This window comes from Glycine soja, chromosome 6 (assembly GCF_004193775.1).
Source record: "Glycine soja cultivar W05 chromosome 6, ASM419377v2, whole genome shotgun sequence".
Taxonomy (NCBI): Eukaryota; Viridiplantae; Streptophyta; class Magnoliopsida; order Fabales; family Fabaceae; genus Glycine; species Glycine soja.
The window spans coordinates 27,088,151-27,110,027 of NC_041007.1; positions in this window are offsets into that span (position 1 = coordinate 27,088,151).

The following is a 21,877-nucleotide window of genomic DNA, read 5'->3' on the forward strand; positions in this document are numbered from 1 at the left end:
AGGCTGAACCATATCTGAAATTCACTAATCATAATTAGTGAAATTTTGGCTCCAAAATTTGGCTCCACAAATTCAATTTCAAATTCAAGTGAAATTTGAATTTCTATTCAAATTTCCCTCCAATTTTGTGTGACACTTAGGCTATAAATAGAGGTTATGTGTGTGTATTTTTCCAACTTTGATCATTTGAAAATTAAACTTCAGATTTCAAAGCTCTTTTAGAGCACAAAATTTTGTGCTCTTCTCTTCCTCTCCCTTCATTCATCTCGTTCTTCCTCCAATCTCTTATCCATGGCCTCCTATGATGGTGAGCTTATTCTAAACTCATCTTCTCCTTGAAGTGGTGTCTCCTCTCTCTCTTCCTTCTCCATTCCACTGCCATTCATATTCTAAGAAGCAAAGGAATCCATTGATGAAGAAGATCCTAGGCCTACAAGCTCCAATGGAGCTTACATCAGAATCTGCTGAAACTTAAGTGGAAGAAATAGGCATAGAAGAAATATGGGTAAGAAGGATGATAGAAAAGGTCCTCCTAGAGATAGAAATAGGAGAGATGAAAGATTGGTAATGTTAAAATGAAAATACCTTCTTTCCAAGGTAGAAATGACCCTGAAGCATATTTAGAATAGGAGAAAAAGGTGGAGTTGATTTTTGATTGCCATAACTATTCTGAAACAATAAAAGTGAAATTGGCAGTGGTTGAGTTTACTGATTATGTCATTGTTTGGTGGGATAAATTAGTTTTGAGTAGGAGAAGAGATGGTGAAAGACTTATAGAAACATGAAGGGAAATGAAGACCCTAATGAGGAAGTGATTTGCTCATAGTTATCACTATAGAGACCTCTATCAAAAACTACAAAGTCTTAGGCAAGGGTTTAGGAGTGTGGAGGAGTATTATCAAGAAATAGAGGTAGCTATGATAAGGGCTGATGTGAATGAAGGTAGGGAGGCCACAATGGCAATGTTCTTGAATGGGTTGAATAAAGAAATAGCTCACATAGTGGAGTTGCAACATTATGTGGAGTTAGAAGATATGGTGCATATGGCAGTGAGGGTAGAGATACAATTGAAGCAAAAAAAAGCATCAAAGTTCAATGCAAGTTCTAGTTCTTATTTCAAATAGAATTGGAACAAGGAAGAAAAGGTTGCTCCAAAAAAGGCTTTAAAAGCAAAGAAGAATATTCCATTTACAAAGGTAAACCTAATTGTCAACCATCTAGAAATAAAGATATTAAATGCTTCAAGTTTTTGGGAGCAAGTCATATTGCCTCACAATGCCCTAACAAGAAAGTCATGATCATGTGTGACAACGAGGTGATGATTGAAGGAGAAAATGATGGTGAATCTATGCTCTCACTTAAAGATGCAACTGATAATGAGATTAAGTATGTAGTTGAAGGAGAAGCACTTGTTTCTAGACATGTTTTGAATTCCCAAGTTAAGGAGGATAATGTAGAGAAACAAAGAGAAAACATATTCCATACTCGTTGCCTTATAAATAATAAGGTATGTAGCATGATAGATGGGGGAAGTTTTGCAAATGTAGCAAGTACTACATTAGTTGAGAAGTTGAACTTGTCTACCATTAAACACCCTAGACCTTATAAATTGCAATGGTTGAATGATTGTGGGGAGGTTAAGGTTAAACACCAAGTTCTGGTTTCTATCTCAATTGGTAGATACAATGATGAAGTACTTTATGATGTTGTTCCTATGCATGTTAGGCAGATACTTTTGGGAAGACCATGGGAGTTTGATCGTAGGGAAAATAAAGATGGGCACACCAACATATATTCATTTGTGATGAATAATAGGTTCATTACTCTCGCATCACTTTCTCCTAAGCAAGTGTATGGGGATCAAATCAAAATGAATAAAGATAGAGAGAAAAAAGAAATTGCGTTGAAAAATAAGGATCATAAGAAAAAGAGTGAGATAGGAGAGTGAGAAAAAAAAAAAAAGAAGTGTGAAAAAAATGAGGGATCAAAAAAAGAAATTTTGAAAAAGAAGAGAAACTGCAAAGAGAAGAGAATTTTTATGCAAAAGAACATGAAGTGAGTTGCTTATCTCAATAATCTACCTATGTTTGCATTGGTTTACAAGGAGGCATGTTTAAATACTAAATTTCTTGATCCTTCTTTTCCAAGTGTTGTTTGTTCATTGTTGTAGGAGTATGAAGATATATTTCCCGAAGAATCCTAGTGGGTAGCCACCTATTAGGGGAATAGAGCACCAAATTCACTTTCCTGGAGCAACTATTCCAAACCATCTAGCTTATAGATGCAATCTAGAAGAGACCAAAGAAATTCAATGGCGAGTTCAAAGCTCATGGAAAAAGGATATGTAACAGAAAGCTTGAGTTCTTATGTAGTTCTAGTTCTTCTTGTTCCTAAGAAGGATGGATCATGGAGGATGTGCAATGATTATAGAGCTATGAACAATATCACGGTAAAGTAGTATCATCTCATTCCTAGGTCAAATGACATGTTGGATGAATTGCATTGGTCTTGCATCTTTTTCTAAAATTGATTTGAAGTCTAGATATTATCAAATTAGGATGAAGGAAGAGGATGAGTGGAGAACTGCATTTAAAACAAAATAAGAGTTTTATGAATGGTTAGTAATGCCTTTTGGGCTCACAAATGCACCAAGCACTTTCATAAGATTAATGAATCATGTATCGTGTGCATTCATTGGAAAATATTTTGTGGTTTATTTTGATGATATCTTTATATACAACAAAAATCTTGATGAGCATGTGAGTGATTTGCGTTGTGTCCTTGGTGTTTTGAAAAAGGAAAAATTGTATACTAACATGGAAAAATGTTGTATTTGCATGGAAAATATTGTTGTCCTTGGTTTTTTTGTTAGTCCATTAGGGATTGAATTTGATGAGGAAAAGATAAGGGCAAAAAAAGATTAGCCCATACCTACAAGTATGATGGTACCACCAACCTTGAGGAGCACATTGACATCCACATGGCTTAAATAGGATTATACACAATAGATAATATCGTTTTGTGCAAGGTCTTCCCCACTTCTCTCAAGGAACAAACATTAAGCTAGTTTACTCGGCTTCCATCAAATTCCGTAGATTTTTTTGAAACCTTGACCATGAGGTTTGGAATCTAGCTCACAACTAGCCGCCCCACCATCTAACATTTATGGCTCTAGTCATCTTGCAGAAGTAGAAGAGGGAAATGTGACGGTCGTTCATGGAAAGGTTCAGAAAATTCGATTTAGACATCAAAAATCTCGACCCTGTCATAGCTGTGCATTATTTAGTGACAACTCTACTACCTAATCCTTTTGTCAACAACCTTTGTAAGAAGCCAACTTCTAACCTTGATGAACTTCATTATAGAGTGGACAGATACATGCAGATGAAAGAGCCTAATGAGTACAATAGGAAGATCAGAAGTGAAGTGTCCAACCAAATGAAAGATATGAACAAGGATGTTCACAAGACCAAAGAAAAAACAAGTGAAACTCGGGGTCCTCGGTATGACTACTATACTCTCCTGAATACAGTAAGAACCAAGGTTTTTGAATAGGCCTTGTCCATTGAAGTCATAGTAATGCCAAAATGAACCAACACACTGCCTAGAGTCGACCCCTTAAAACATTGTCGGTATCATAGGTATTGAGGGCATTCGATAGAGAAGTGGACTACACTAAAGGATAAGATTGAGGATCTTATCAAGAAAGGGAGTCTAAAATATTTTATCCACAAACCACAATCAACACAATGTCTTGATTCTAGTCGGTATTTGTACTACGGTAGAAGTCGAAGGCCGAAAAATGATAAGCCATGAAGGGAAGAAAGACCCAAAAATCATTCCTAAAAAAGAGAAGAAAAAATTGATAAACCAAAGAGAATTATAAACACAATAGTCAGAGGCTTTAGAGGGGGAACTCCTCGACAAGGAAGAAGCACTTATGCAATGTGTGCTTTGTGGACATGGTGGCCATGGGAAATAGGATGGAAATGCTCGACATAACCTTCACAAGTGCAAACTTTAAGAGATTAGATTCTGAAGAAGATGATCCCATGACCATCACTACTAAGATGGCAAATTTCTTTGTAAGGAAAACCCTAATAGACAAATGGAGTTTAGCGAATATCTTATTCTGTAAAACATTTAAGCAGATGGACATTCTTGAGTTCATGCTCCAGCTCCATGACGACCCACTCTTTGGATTTTTCAGGGAAAAAGTCCTTATAAGAGGGTTTATTGAACTTATGACAAGGTTTGACTCTAAGAGGACCAGGTACAAAGACATCATAATCAAGTATGTTGTTCTCCATGCTAGCACATCCTATAACATACTACTTGGTCAACCATCAATCAATGCAATAGGAGCCATTGTGTCAACCCCACTTCTGGCTATAAAGTTCCTATTTGAGGATAAAACCATCATAACAGTACATGCAAATCAAAAAGAGGCCCAAGAATGTTACATGGCCAACCTAAAACTCACCCCTATTTAGGAAATACCAAGACCTCAAGCCATCAATATGGTGGCTATGATGAAACTAAATGTTCATGAGGCCATGGACTTCGATCTGAGGAAGACCAGAGGGTAAAGCCCAACGAGGAAACCAAATCACACTAGCTAGGTTTGGGAAAAGATCATGTCACGTACCTTAGCACTCAACTGGAAGAGAAGAAACAACAACTCATAGTTCAAGTGTTAAAACACAAACACTGATTTATTTAAATGGTCAATGAAAAGTATGCCCGACATAAATCCAAATTACCATTGTCATCGGCTCTTTAAATGTCAAGTTGCTAAGTCGATAGCACAAAAGAAGCGAAAGGTGGAAGAAAAGAGGTGGATGGCTATACAAGAAGAGGTTGGAAAGTGGCTAGCAACTCAATTCATAAGAGAAGTTTGGTACACTACATGGTTGTCGAATGTCGTCATGGTCAAAAAATTGAATGGCAAGTGGAGAATGTGTACCGACTACACAGACCTCAACAAGGCATACCCTAAAGATGCATATCCCTTACCCACTATAGATCGATTAGTGGATGGAGCTACATGACACTGGCTGCTTAGTTTTTTAAGCGCCTACTCTGGATATAACCGGATCCGCATGCACCCTAGAGATGAAGAGAAGATGGCTTTCATAACTGAATTGACAAACTGTTGCTACCAAGTCATGTCATTTGGTCAAAAAATTGTGGGAGCTATGTACCAATGCCTCATGGATAAGATCTTCAAAGATAAAATTCGTAGAAATATAGAGGTGTACGTTGATGACATAGTGGTCAAATCCAATGGAGTCAAGTCCCATGTTGAGGACCTAGCCGAGATCATTTCACAAATCCAAAAACATACATACGACTTAACCTCTAAAAATGTGTTCTTGGGATTGGAGGAGGAAAATTTTTTGGTTTTATGCTTTCCCAAAGAGGCATACAAGCTAATCTAGATAAATGTCAAGTCGTCATTGAGATGAGGAGTCCGAAGACTTTCAAAGAGATACAAAGACTCACAGGACGCATAGCCTCTTTGATAAGATTTCTACCTTGGATAGCTGAGAAGGCTAGGCCGATCATGAACTTACTGAAAAAGACCAAAAAGTTCAAATGGGATCAAGAATATGAACAAGCTTTTCAAAACCTAAAGTTGACATTAGCTACACTGCCCTTGTTAATCAAACTAGATAGCCTGAAGAGCTTGATCATATACCCATTGGTCTCCGGCAAAGCTATAAGCACAGTAACAATTCAAGAGAACAAAGGGACTATATACTTTGTCAGTCAAATCCTACATGAGGCCGAAACCAGATATCAATTAATTAAGAAGGTAGCCCTAACACTAGTGTATGTGGCTCAACGACTCCAATAGTATTTCCAGAGTTATCCAGTTGTAGTAAGAACATATTGTCCCATTGCCAAAGTGTTAAGAAAGCCTGAACTAACATGAAGAATGATGGTATGGTCGATTGAGGTATTGGAATTTAATATCTGGTATGAACCCAGAGGGACAATTAAAGCCCAACACTTGGATGATTTCGTTAACAAATTACATCCAACCAACCACTTCTCTAAGCAATGGTGGATGTTGCATGTAGACAACTCTTCCAACAGATGAGGATATGGAGTAGTAGTCTTCTTGGAAGGGCCAAACTAGGATCATGTAAAAAATTGGACTAAATTAGTTCTAAATTGATTAAACTTGTTTGATTTAAACCCAAATATTTAAATTTGTTTGGTAAACTAGGTTGAAATTGAACTGTTTCAAAAAATGGTTCTGAACTGATTTGTAATTGGATTAGTTTCAAATCAGTTTTAAGAATCGAACTAGTTTTGAAAACTAGTTTCCAAACTATTTATTTAAATGGTTTTAAATCTTATTAATAGCCAAAGGAGCTTGTACAATAAGATTCATAGCCAAAAGAATAAATCATAAACACATGGTTCAAAATAACAACTATACTTGTAAAGAAGGAAAAAAGTCATAAATGAGATGCAACATGTTTCTTCATATGTTATTATAATACATTAATACTTCTTTTATCATATTTATAATATAAAAAATAGATCCTTTTACAAGCATTTTATGACATAAAAAATTAAGATTTCTATTATATATTGTTTGGATCCATTTGATATCTTTAAATAAGATTTATCACTGCAATAATTCCCATTGAAAGTTTTTCTATTTCAGCTTCCTAGTAACAAATTCAAGGCTCACATACCTTAGGAGCCAATGTATCCTTAGAGACATCTTGAGGTTGTTCCTTTACTCTTGTTGATCCATCAAGTATAGAAGGAAATTCCCCAATCCCCCAATTAGAAAGAAGTTTAGATTCTGTTTGGTCAAATAAAGATAGGAACTCATTCACTAAGGAACACTTTTTGAATAAGAATAGCTTAGTGAACCAATTTGGACGAAGTTATAATTCACAAATACCAACTTACAACAAATAGAGTGACGAAATAAGCACTGGTTGTTACACCCAAGCATAACACCTCCATTAGGCTGATCTAAGAGGGTTTTGGATAATGGTTAAAATCCTAATCCAAGTAAGAAAGTCAAAGAGGTTTGATTCAGTAATCTAAAAATGTATTCAATAGCAAATGCTTAAGCTCCTTTACATAGACCTACTAATATATTTGTACTCTCTTTCCTTAATTTAAATTATCCAACAATGCACAAACAATATGCATGACAAAAACAATTATCACATTTTCCTTTCAAAACAATAGGGTGATACTTTGAATAGAGGAATGCTTAGAATAACTAATGCTTTACATACCCAAAGAAATCAAGTGCTTTTGTAATCTGGTCAACAAGGTCATCCACACAGAGCAATGGTTCATATGAATAAATGATATCAACCCGAACTATAATAACTCTTAAAAAATGATAAAAAAAGACAAATTATACTCAAGGATAGGAAAGCATCCTTGAAGTTTTATTTCAAAGTCAACTCTGAGCTATTTAACAGCTTAATCATAAATACTTCATGGAAGTCACAATCGGCAAAAAAGCCAAAATCAAGTGGTGGTAATTAAACACTAATCAAAAATTGCAAAAGCAAAAGTAGCTTTGGTTCAAATTATAAACATCTTTGCTAAACCACATAGACAAGACATCTAATTAGAATTACAAATCAAGTTCCAAACAAAGATCTTAAACAAAAACGACAAGGTCCAAATTAAGATCAACTATATGAGTATATAACAATCCCAATAACTAAAAGAAACTAAAAGGCAGTGTTCTTCATTCTTCATTCATCACCAAGTGTAAAGGTCGAAGAGGTTGAATAATTAACATCCAATGTCTTGAGCTAAGAAGTTATGCAACATGAAGAAAACAAGATTTTAGTTATCACACACACACACACACACACACACACACACACACACACACACACACACACATATATATATAATAAGTACATCAAACAATATTTTTACCTTCTTTAATTCTCTCAGACCCTAAAAATTCCTCATTTTCATTTGAAGCCAATGGTGTTGATGTTCTTTTCATCCAATCTTGTGTACAAACAAATGCTTCCACCATTTGGGGAGTAAGAGAGCAATGATATAGATCCAAAACTCTTGCTTCGCTACTAAAGGAAGACTCAGAGGCCACAATAGAGACATGTATAGCAAGCACATCTCTTGCCATGCTTGCAAGAAATGGAAATCGACCTGAGTTTAGCTTCTACCAACTTAAAACATCCAAATCCACCTAACTATCTCTTACTTCATCCAGATATTTATCAAAAAAAATAATAGTTTATAGACATAGGGATCATCTTTGCCCCCTTGACTAAATCGAGGCTCTTGTGAGCTAGCTTTAAACTCATTTCCACCACTGTTAGAGATAGGGGAGCAACATGAACAACATGTAGACTAAAGCTTGAAGCTTGAAGATGTTTTGTCTTTTATATGTCCAACTCCCTTGAGTGGCATTTGTATTGGTTGTTATATTAAATGTTGCATCTTGGTCCATATCATATCTTTTGTGCATCAAGCATCATCATGAGTAAGTGAGAAGACAATTTTCTAAGTTAGAAAATTTTCTTTAGAAAGAAAAACTCTCTATTTTAATCGATTACAACCTTATCGTAATCGATTACACAAGTTGTCTAAAGCTTGCAGAGTTATGTCTCGTATCGGTTTAATCGATTTCAGCCTTATCGTAATCGATTACACAGTTGTTTTTGAGACAATGACTGATTTATTCAAGAGTCTCTGCTTTAATCGATTACCATGTGATATAATTGATTACTTCTCTTTCTATAAGTGATTCAGAAGTGAACAAGAACACTTTAATTGATTACTTTGAGTATCTAATCGATTACTTTGTTCTTGAATTGTTTCTAGGTGTTTGGAAGAACACTTTAATCGATTAAAAAGATAGTCTAATTGATTACTTCATTGAATTAATCGATTACCTTATAGATTTAATCAATTATAGGCAATTATAACTATTTTTTCTATAAATAACCAGCTTGTGTTCTCTTTATAATAATCTCGAAAATAACACAATAAGCCTTTGAATGAGCTAAGATTACATGGTGTTATTAGTTAAAGAAAGAAGAGAAGAAAATTGCTTTGAAGAAGTGGCTCACACCTTCAAAAATTTTTATTGTGAAAATCTTTTGTGATAAGTGAGTTGTGCCACTTTCTTAAGTTCAAGAAGAGCACCTCTTCATTCAAGCAAGGTTTTGCGGAAATGATTGATCAGGTGGTGTCTATCTTTACTCTTGGTTTCCATGTATGGTTTTACACATCTTTTTGTTTGTGCGTGAATTGCTTAGGGCATGCTAGAATATGTGTTTTTAGTTTTGGCTAAGAGTAGGAATCTCATAGGCTCTTATTCACAAAGGACCTTAGTGTTGGGTTCCTAAGTATCTTTTTTGAGGGTGGGAATTGTAGATTGGTTGTGATTGCTTGTAAGGATTCTTTATGCATAGTGAAAATCTAATTCTAGTTTTGGATTAGCTTTTCTAGTGATAGAGAGTGAACCAATACAAAAAGGTCGTGAATTTCTTCTCTTGATATGATCTTTATTCTCATTCAAGTATTAATCAATTTTCAAAAAGGTTCAAGATATATCTTTGTGAAAGAAAGAACTCTGATGAAGGATCTTATGCAAAGGGTGGGTTGATTAAGTATGATTGAGTTTGGTTCATGAAAAGTTTTGTGATACGATACGTACAAAAGAAGTTTTTGTAACTCTGGTTTTAAAAGTTCGTTTTGTTTTGAAAACCAATTCACCCCTCACTTTGTTTGTTGAGTACCATCATCTTTTTCAACCACCACTATACTTTTCAAAAAGTGATCTCAAGCTAGATTACACATTTTAGTTCAACTAACATGTCACTTTGCCTACTTCACCATCAAAACGTTGAGCACTAAGCCAATTTGTAAATTTTAATTTATATGTTGGATGCAAAACAAGAGTGATCATTAATAGCATTTTTAGACTATCAGTATTGGCCCAATACTTATCATATTTCTTCTTCATTCTATTATCCATGACTTTCACACTCATATTCACATCCTTGGAAGTAGACATTTGCTTGATTCTTATTCCAATACAAAAGGCGTCAAACATGTACATAGTGCTAGTCACATAAGTTGAACCAGAAATCTGTAAAGTAGCATCATAGTAAATATTCGAGAATGGCAAGATTGAACGCACAAATTCTCAATCGCTATATGTAGGAGCCATGCCCATGATCTTTTTATCTCTTAGTCCGAACTCCACAAATTCCTTTTGATGCTTTAACGCAGCTTCCAACATCAAGTATGTAGAATTCCATTTGGTTTCCATGTGCAACACATTCCTTGAATGTAGCCAATGTAGAAGGGGATGATCTTACATATTTGATAGCAACACGAATTTTACAAAATAGATCAATATCCTATTTGAAACCTTCTTGCACAATCAAATTAATAATGTGTGCACAACAACACATGTGAAGATGATCTTCATTCAAAGGCAAACAGTTCCAAGAAAATAGACTCTTTTGCAGATATTCGATTGCTTTATCATTTGACGTGGTGTTATCTTCAACATCTCAATTTTCCATGTGTGTTGTAGACAGTGTTAATGCTTTGTCATGTGATTGTGTATTACTTTTAGACTATTGAAAGCGTAAAAAATGAGATGTTACCATAGGATACCTAGGCATGGTTAAACTCTTAAGTTTTTAAGCTAAAGTCTAGAAAGAATAAGGATCATTCAAAAAGAAAATTCTTTGGTCAAATAATGGTCAACTCATTAATGGCTTAGATGTTAATAATTGGATTTTGGTCTAGAAATAGAAATTAGAAGCTTGAAAGAAAATTAGTAATTTATGTAAGTAAAGTTAGAAATTAAGTGGGGATAGTTAAGGTTGATTAATGGTGATCTAGATTACATAAAATTAGAAAAGGGGTAATTAAGTCATAAGAGTTTAAAGTGGAGGGCATTTTTGTAAATGACTGATGTAGCTCCATGTGGAGCTCGTAGGCCTTGGATCTTCTTCATCAATGGAGTCCTTTGCTTCTTGAAGTTCAATGGCAGCAGAATGGAGAAGGAAGAAAGATGATTGGAGACGCCACTTCAAGGAGAAGATGAGTCAAACACAAGTTCACCACCATAGGAAGTCATGGATAAGAGCTTGAAAGAGGAGAAGATGAGGGGAGGGAGAAGGAGCACGAAATTTTGTACCTCAAATGAGGTCTGAACTTTGAATTATAATTCTCAAATGATCAAAGTTGAAAAAATGCACACACATGACCTTTATTTATAGCCTAAGTGTTACTCAAAATTGGAGGGAAATTTGAATTTCTATTCAAATTTCACTTGAATTTGAAATTGAATTTGTGGAGCCAAATTTTGGAGCCAAAATTTCACTAATTATGATTAGTGAATTTTAGTTATTGTTCAGCCCACTAATCCAAGATCAAATCCAAGATTCTCCACTAAGTGTGCTTAGGTGTCATGAGGCATGTAAAACATGAAGGACATGCACAAAGTGTGACTATATGATGTGGCAATGAGGTGTAGCAAGCAAATGCTCACCTCACCCTCTAAAATTTAATTGGATTGGGCTTCCCCCAATCCAATTAAATTTATTTCCCAACACACACATCAAATATTCACTTAATGCATGTGAAATTACAAAACTACCCTAATACAAAAAATAGTCTAGGTGCCCTGAAATACAAGGGCTGAAAAATCCTACATTTCTAAGGTACCTTGCCTACATTATGGATCCCTAAATACAAGGCCCAAAAATAATGAAACCTTAATCTAATATGTACAAAGATAAGTGGGCTCATACTTATCCCATGGGCCTAAAATCTACCCCAAGGCTCATGAGAACCGTAGGGCCTTCTCTTGCATCTCTGGCTCAATCTTTTTGGAGTCTTCTATCCAATGCCCTTGGGGGATAGGATTTCATTAATGACTATATGAATAGTTTAAAAATAGAATTTTAGTTTAACTATTTGGTGACTAATTAAAGTGTCTAATCATATGATGTAGAATAATTAATATAAGTTAGAGTTGTAACACCCTGAAAAATTACACCTCAAACTAATAAAGGAAACTTTATGTTGGGTCATCTGTGCATGTATGAATTTCATTTCAATAGTTATATATTTTTAACCATTGAATTTCTTGCTATGTGTGTGTGTGTGTATGGGTGAATGTCATTGATTTAGTAAAGCTTGATAGAGAAATATAAATTGTCTAAGTTAGATTTTCATATGTGCAAGAATTGCACTGCGCATTGAGTTGCAGTGTAATTTGTCTTTGTGTGAGTGGACTCTATGAAAGGTTCACTCTGAGTATACATATCCCAAGGGAGGTTAGAACACTAATCTAGGAAGTTAGTACACTAATCTAGAAGATTAGGATAATATTTACTAGTTTTAGCAACATCAATTTTTACCATTTTTGGCAAAACTCTACTTTATCCATTAATAGTTAGTTTTGGAAAAGTACAAGAAGACATATAAGGCATGGCTGAGCTCATGGAGAGAACCTCAAGGGCTGTCCAAGCTTCCAATTAGTCATATTAATGGTCATTCAAAGTGCTTAGATTAAGAAGATAAGGATTAGGTCTTGCAATCTCATTGGTACATCCAAGCATTTCACTTACAATAAGTGTTGTTTTTAAAAGCCAAAGTCTAGGTCAGTTCTCCTATTTTGCTAAAGCATTAAGAGGAAGAGAAGACCATATTTTTATTCTTCTTCCAAGTTCTACCAAGTGTTCTTGAGCTCTTCTTCCATCAAGCTTAGGCAAGTGACCCCCATTTTCAACTCTAAGCTTGATTTTCACTACATTTTCTTGCTATATTCTCACTTGTAATTTCAAAACCTTATTTTTCACTCTTGAAGGTTGGAAACTTGAATCTAAACTCCCACATCCTTCCTTCTAAATTTTATGGAGACTACCAGAGGTAAGAGAGTTCTCTCCAACTCTTAAACCATATGCTTGTTGTTGAACTTCCTTTGAGCTTGCTAGCATGTCCTTAATCTGTGTGCTGAGTTTTTTATGCCAAAAATGAGTTCTTTGCATGTAAAAACATATAGTTAGCCTCAAATTTCACTTAAATTGGAGTTTCCTAGCAAAAGTTATAAATAAAACAAGTTTAAGGACCCTTAGTAAAATGAAAAATCGGTAACAAATTGGGACTGAGTTACAGAAGTATGGACTGTTTTTATTAAAGTTTTGAACTCAAAAATGAGTTTTTTAGGTTTGGAAATGTAGGTAGCATATATGATTTGCGAAAATCCAACTCCCGAAGCACCGAGAGTGCTAAAAATAAGTTACAATTAAAACTGTGAAAAATTGAGTGACAGAGTGATTTTAAACAGAAGATAGCTTAACTTTGGAATTCATGCCTCCGTATAAATCATCTTAGAATTATTTACTTTCAGGAACTGCTGATTTATTTTCTATTATATGCTGAGATATCTGCAAGATCTAATGACTGATGCATGTTCTAAAATTGTGATGATTCTTTGTCGATAAAATTACTAAAATACGTGCTTGTATATTATTATGATTGTCGAATGATACGACCAACAAAGTGTGAATTCCAGAAATTATATTTGTGGCATGTGAATTTATTTTATAAATATATATGTCTGCATATTTGTACGCGTTGTGGTTTAGGTCTGGGGGTGTTTGACCCTTGACAAATTGTTTGTTATGTTTGTTTAGATAGCTATAATTACAGTTGTTATACTGCCCGATTTTTTGTGTGACTAGTGGTTTTACCGCTTAAAGGGTCACGACTGGTTCCCTGAGAGTAGTATGTAGGCTTGAGCCTCGTCCCTTTTCTTATTTGCTTATTTGTACATCCTATGCCATGTTTTGCTATTAGATGAGCCCCATGTGCCACTGATCACCATATAGCCAAATGCTTCATATCACTACTCCTTCAAGCATACCTCTTAGCGTGATATTACCCATATCATTTCCTACTACGCTTACTTTGGACTTGTGCGGCCGAACAACCCACTACGATTCTTGTAGCAATTCTTCGGGCATGAGATCTACAGGAGGCCTACTAGATCTACCTTCTGCCAAGACACAGCCATTGAAGTTCACAAGGATGTGAGAGATTTCATTGATGATGAAGATCTCACGCCGTCCGAGATTGCCTTCTACTGAGAGGTTATCAGTGAAGAGATACTTAAGGGAGAGATGTTTTCATCTAACAAGGAATGTGATTCCTCAAGAGATAAGAGTGACCCTTTCAAAGATATGACTTCGCCTTAAGTAGTTGTGGGTCTTGGGTAGTGACTACTCTGAGTGTAAGATGGTTTTCCCTTTTTGATGTATATTTGGGGTGTGAGATTTCTATACTCATTATCGTAATATTTTGTTATATAAAACCTTTTAGTGATATTGTGTAATGTTTTGAGGGGGCGATGAATATTTATTTCTTGTTAACAGCTGTAATGACTTCGATACATCTATTTTTATATCTTAAGGGCCACAGAGAATCATTATGTATGATTACATATTTCTTTCAGTTTATCAATATTCGGTTTTGTGCAAGTTAATTCTTTATAAGTTGTTTTTTTATAGTGTTGTGTAAAGGTGGAAGAAAAACGACAACAACTTTTGAAATGGTTTTTAAATGGAAAACGTGTTTTGACAATACACTTTATTCATGAGCATTTTAATTGTACGTATATGTTTTAATCAAACGCAACATATATATGTATACATGTTCCTTCTTTTCTTAGAAAAAATATATTGAGATATTTTATCAACTTGGAAATAGAAACTAGATTTAATGACGTATATTCTGTAATATTTATTATTTATTCGATTTTAAAGCAATATTACCAAAAAAGGATTTTAAGGTATTACATTATCAACTGTCAATGAAAGAATATGAGTTATCCCCTAACTACTTAAGAAATCCTTAATTGTCTTAGCCAAATTCTTACATGTGTGACTTAAGACTTGACAAAAATTTTATCATTTTCTTTTGAAACTTCCAGTAGTTGTCAATGAAATGAGTCCTCAAATTCGTATATGTCAGATTTTGTGATGAAGTCCATGTGTCAGTAGTGAGGCAAATCCTATGACAATGCTGGGATTAAAAGTTCTTCAACTTCACTTTTTCATTACTCTAAACTTTAAGAATATCTCGTGCCATGATAGTGCGTGAGATGACAACAAGGAAAAGTGATACAATGCTCAGAAATTCCCAAAAGGCTTCATGCTCAACCACTTGGAAAGAGAGCTCCCATGCCACAAATAGTTTGACCAGTGCAATCCGGCATGCTTATTGGTCAATCATGGTAAAGGAAGGAGAAGAAATGGCCACTGATCGAGGCCGTACCCGAATCAAATAAACATGAAAATGCAATAACTAGGAAGTGATCCTAGGTTGTTTCCCAACGAGCAATGATAAATCAATTGTTCATAATATACTTGCAACAACAGTAACGATTGGGGGGGGGGGTTTGTTTGTTGTGATTTAAGGAGCAGAACAAGTAAACTGGAATATGAAACTAATAATATTAAAAATGGGTTGTTTCCTCTGATTCAGAAGCCATTCTCTTATCCTGGGTTATGGAGAATTCGTCCCTAATAGTTAACCACTTAATCCAACCCTATTTCAATTTACTAAGCGAAAATCAACCTAGGGTTGTCAATACGTGATTAGGCACCACATACACCAGTTAGCCCTTCGTCCATTAAGCATGAACGCAAGTTAGGCTCAGAGGCAATTAATCGAACACGAAGCGTGCACTGATTAATGTTCACGAATTTGGGTTAACTGGTGAAGGGAAAAATGCCAGGGAACCACTTTATAAACGAAACCTCAAAGAGAGTTGGGCTTCTTCCTCAGAAGGAAACAACACCAGAATAATTAGCCTTCCATAGATTCAAACAGAAAACGTAAATGAAACATGAAGCAGAAATGTAAATGAGACAAAAACGAAAATGAAAACAGAAACGTATATGAAAGTAGAAGAAGAAACAAGAACAAAATTGTAATTAGAAGCAGGAAATGGAAAATTGCATTAAGAACGAAACAGTAGCATTAGAACAGAAAAACTTCAAAACCATAAACCCTAAGTTCTGAATAATAGTCTAACAGAATGCCTTGCACGAATCCCAAGGCTTCTATTTAAAAAGAGTCACTCAAAGTCACTGGGCCCTATTACAATACTCTGGCCCAAAACGAAATAAACACTGAACCACATAAAATAAAATTGCGAAATTTCCTAATTAGAAATTAACTAAGGTAAGCGCTGCTTTATTTGCCCTCTTCAAGTCCACAACCAAAATCCGAATTAAGCCCAATGTTTCATTAATTCCTGAAATTAGATTAAAAACATCAAATTAGCTAAATGAGCCCAAATAATAAAACTGCCTAATTATTTGACAATTAAGACCAATCAGTAATTAAAATGGTGCAAAAAGGGTTTAGAAAATAGAAGAAAATGATGGCACATCAGCCACTGTGGAAGAATCTGATTTTTGTTTCTTGCCCACATCGTTTGATTTCCTCTTGCATCTTTCTAAATGAGAAAGCATATCACTTGTAACATTATTAAATCTAATTAATCTACCACAATGATTGCATTTAGCTTATGAGAGAAGGTTGGGATCTGGCAGTTTTTCAAAGTATGTCCTTGCATTAGATAGATTTTTATGCCCTCCGAAGCGAGGCCGCCACATCTCTTCCACTATGTTAGATGCCAACATGTCAATGCATCTTGCTCATCCATCTAGTTGTATTGCATTTAAAAATATATTTGATTTAAAAGATTTAAAAATAATTATAATAAAATGTGTATAAAAGAGACTTTCATCTTTATAAGATATTACAATTCAGAATTACCACTTTTATTACAATAAGCCAATGGAGGAATGTAAAATATACATTGTGATAATGGTAATGTAACACAGTACTAATTGATGCAATCCTACCCCGCAAGGGCATTGGATAGAAAACTCCAAGTAGATTGGGCCAGATATGCAAGAGAAGGCCCTAGGGTTCTTATGAGCCTTAGGGTAGATTTCGAGCCCATGGGCTAAGTACGAGCCCACTTATCTTTGTAAATATTAGATTAAGGTTTCATTATTTTTGGGCCTTGTATTTAGGGCTCCATAATGTAGGTAGGGTACCCTAGAAATATAGGATTTTTCAGCCCTTGTATTTTAGGGCACCTAGACTAGTTTTTGTATTAGGGGTAGTTTTGTAATTTCACATGCACTAAGTGGATATTTGATGTGTGTGGTTGGAAATAAATTTAATTGAATTGGTAGAAGCCCAATCCAATTAAATTTTAGAGGGGGAGGTGAGCATTTGCTTACTACACCCCATTGCCACATCATATAGTCACACTTTGTGCATGTCCTTCATGCTTTTCATGCCTCATGACACCTAAGCACACTTAGTGGAGAATCTTGGAATTGATCTTGGATTAGTGGGCTGAACCATAACTAAAATTCACTAATCATAATTAGTGAAATTTTGGCTCCAAAGTTTGGCTCCACAAATTCAATTTCAAATTCAAGTGAAATTTGAATTTCCCTCCAATTTTGTGTGACACTTAGGCTATAAATAGAGGTCATGTGTGATGGAAGCTTGCTTGTGGAGCTTCTATGGAGGCTGGATCTTTGAGCTTCAATGGGGTCCTTTAATGGTGATTTTCCACCATGGAGATGCAGCGGAAGACAAAGGAAAATAGGTGAGAGGAGGCGCCATCCATTAAGGAATAAGCCATGCAAGAAGGAGCTTCACCACCAAGATGAGCCTTGGATAAGAAGCTTGGAGAGGATGCTTCAATGGAGGAAAAGAAAGAGGGAGAGAAAGAGAGAGGGGGGAGCACGAAATTGAAGGAATAAAAGAGGTATAGAAGTGGAACTTTGAAGTATGTCTCACAAGACTCTCATTCATCAAAGTTACAACAAGTGTTACACATGCTTCTATTTATAGACTAGGTAGCTTCCTTGAGAAGCTTTCTTAAGAAAACTTCCTTGAGAAGCTTTCTTAAGAAAACTTCCTTGAGAAGTTTCTTTGAGAAAACTTCCTTGAGAAGCTAGAGTTTAGCTACACACACCCATCTAAAAACTAAGCTCACCTCCTTGAGAAGCTTCCTTGAGAAGCTAGAGCTTAGCTACACACACCCATCTAAAAACTAAGCTCACCTCCTTGAGAAGCTTTCTTGAGAAGCTAGAGCTTAGCTATACACCCCTATAATAGCTAAGCTCACCCCCATGACAAAAAAACATGAAAATACAAAAAAAAATCCTACTACAAAGACTACTCAAAATGCCCTGAAATACAAGGCTAAAACCCTATACTACTAGAATGGCCAAAATACAAGGCCCAAAATAAGAAAACAACCTATTCTACTATTTACAAAGAAGAGTGGACCCAACCTTGGCCCATGGGCTCAAAAATCTACCCTAAGGTTCATGAGAACCCTAAGGCCTTCTTTATCAACTCTAGCCCAATCCTCTTGGAGCCTCTTGCTCATGGCTCTGGTAACTGGTCCTTTCCTAGGGAGGATTGCATCAATGTGTGTGCATTTTTTTCAACTTTGATGATTTGAATATTAAACTTCAGATTTCAAAGCCCATTTAGAGCACAAAATTTCGTGCTCTTCTCTCCCTCTCCCTTCATTCATCTCCTTCTTCCTCCAAGCTCTTATCCATGGCCTCCTATGGTGGTGAGCTTCTTCTAGACTCATCTTCTCCTTGAAGTGGCGTCTCCTCTCTCTCTCCCTTTCTCCATTCCGCTGCCATTCATCTTCAAAGAAGCAAAGGAATCCATTGATGAAGAAGATCCTAGGCCTACAAGCTCCAATGGAGCTTGCATCACTAATGGATGAAGGTGTTGGATCAGGCTGAGAATCTAGAAGGGGGTTGAATAGATTCTTTCAAAATCTTTACCAAATTGATCTTAACACTGATTAAAAACACCCCTTTAAATCAATCAAAGTTTCTTCAAAAGATCTTTAGAAAATAAAAACTTTTATGATGACCCTTTGAAATCGATTCCACTCCTAAGATTATTATTGGTTCAATCCAAACACTATGCACACACAATTTACTAATAGAAAACAAAATTTTCTCTTTAACCCTACAAGAAAAGTTCCAAAAATGAAACATTATCCATTCTCCAACATCCTTGGTAACTCTAACCAAGAGCAACACTCTTAAAAGATTAAAAGATAAGGATCAAATACACCTGAAATGTGTAAAACTTTCATCTTCAATATTTCTTCATAAGTTGATCAATTCATGATTGTAAAATGAGTGATTCTTTGATCAACTTCAAACTTTAGACTTATTGCAATGCTATTCTTTTTTATGACTATCTTGAAAATATTTTTTTCTTAAACTAAACGAATCAAAAGTCTCTTAAAAAGAAAACACATCGGGGTATTTATAAATTTTGACAGTTAAAACAAATCTAGTCGATTATAAAAATAAGTAATTGATTAATTCATCAAAACCCCTTTGTTTTGCAATTCATGAAATTGGTTAATCAATTATCAAAAAAGGTAATTGATTAATTCGTTTCAATCTAAGAATTTTAGTTTCTTCTATGTTGACTGGATAATCTATTATCATGTATGGTAATCGATTATAAATTCACACAGAGAGCTTATTTTTATTTCTAGGAGCTGATTCATTGATTATCACATGAGTTAATCGATTATCCTAAGCTATAAACCTTCCTTCTTCTGAAATTGGCTTGGGCAGTCAATTACCAAATGAGGCAATCGATTCATTTGGTGTTGCTAGCCAAATTTCAAGTAGAGGTGATTTCTTAAGAAACTTAGAGAAAAAGAAATCTTCATGTACTTCATAACTAATTAAACACTAAGCATGAAAAAGATAAAACTATATCACACACACATGCCTAGACTTAAAATTCAATACAAATGTCTCATATATCAAAACATGTTAGGCATTGCAAAATTATCAAACCAAAACTAAACTAGGGGCTTTAAGCTCTTCAAGCTTTGTTCTAACAATCCCCCCTTTTTTGGTTTCGATATTGTCAAATACATATGATGTGTATTGATGTTTTCCTTTCACAATACCTGTTCTACAACATGCTTCACAAACACATTAAGCATCTATTCAATTCAAGTCATGCTTAATTTCAATCAGCCATCAAAATCATCAATCTTTCTCAAAGAATGCTTAATAAACCGTTATGGAGAGAAGTAGAAACACTTAGTTTATAATGGTTCTCTCAACCTGAGCTATTTCCAATTATGAGTAAAGGGTTTCACAAATCAAAACTTGATTATAAAACAAGTATTCTAACCTATCACTCCTAGCTTTATAAATATTCTTAACACCACTTCTGGTACCTTCTAAAACTCATCCTAAATCTAAGAACCCAAGTATTTTTTTAACACTAAGCTACTTCTGGCTTTCACAAACAAATGTTTGAATGAAAATAAGTCTTCTCAACACTAAAAGAGTGACTACACAGTTATGCACAAATACAGAATAACTTTGTTTCGCAAAGGATAAACTAATGAAAATTGTGTATGATCGTCTAGTGATTTTAGCAAAATTTAGCTTCACGTATTTTCTTATTCTCTTGCTCTATTTTTTGTCTTGTTGCTTCATTAAGGGAGACGAAATTTTAAATACTTTAGAGAAAAATCCATTACGGGATCGCCATTGATATCTTGAAAGGACCATTGTCTCACACTAAAGAATAAGGTGACGTGTCAAGCTCTGAATTGAGAGGATTTATCCATAGTACCAAAAGCACCATGTGTATTTTTTCCACATCGAAAGCAACCTTTAAGGGAACATTCTTTGGAAACCTTCTATTCTCTTCTATATTATCATTTTCTTAAATTCAAATGTTAGTTATTCAAAAATAAGAGAGGCAAATAGAATTTGAATAAAAAAGTACCCATGCACTTCCCGTTTTTGTCATACTTATTCTTTGAGATTGGACGTGCATGTTTACCTTAAGGCAGTGTGTTATACTGATTTACATAAGAGTAGACGTTTACTTGATATAGCATGTTGGATGCTAGATTAAAACAGAGCATACTTTCTATAGATGTGGACGATACTGAATGTTGTAAATTTCCTTAACATATTGATCTTGTCTGATGCAATCCTCCCAAGGAGGGGACCCATCACCAGAGCCATGGCTAGGAGACTCCAAGAGGATTGGGCCATAGATACAGGAGAATGTCCTAAGGTTCTCATGAGCTTAGGGTAGATTTTGGGCTCATGGACTAAGTATGAGCCCACTTATCTTTGTACATATTAGATTAGGGTTTCATTATTTTTGGGCCTTGTATTTAGGGCTCCATAGTGTAGGGAGGGTACCCTAGTAATGTAGAATTTTTCAGCCCTTGTATTTTAGGGCACCTAGACTAGATTTTGTATCAGGGGTAGTTTTGTAATTTCACATGCATTAAGTGCACTATTTGATGTGTGTGTGTTTGGAGAGAAATTTAATTGAATTGGGAGAAGCCTAATCCAATTAAATTTTGGACCTTCCTAAGGGGGAGGTGAGCATTTGCTTGCTACACCCCATTGCCACATCATATAGTCACACTTTGTGCTTGTCCTTCATGCTTTACATGCCTTATGACACCTAAGCACACTTAGTGGAGAATCTTGGACTTGATATTGAATTAGTGGGCTGAATTATAGCTAAAATTCACTAATCATAATTAGTGAAATTTTGGCTCCAAATTTGGCTCCACAAATTCAAATTCAAATTCAAGTGTAATTTGGATAGAAATTCAAATTTTACTCTAATTTTGTGTGACACTTAGGCTATAAATAGAGACCTTGTATGTACATGTTTTCAACTTTGATCATTTGAGAATTACACTTCAAAGTTCAGACCTCATTTGAGGCATAAA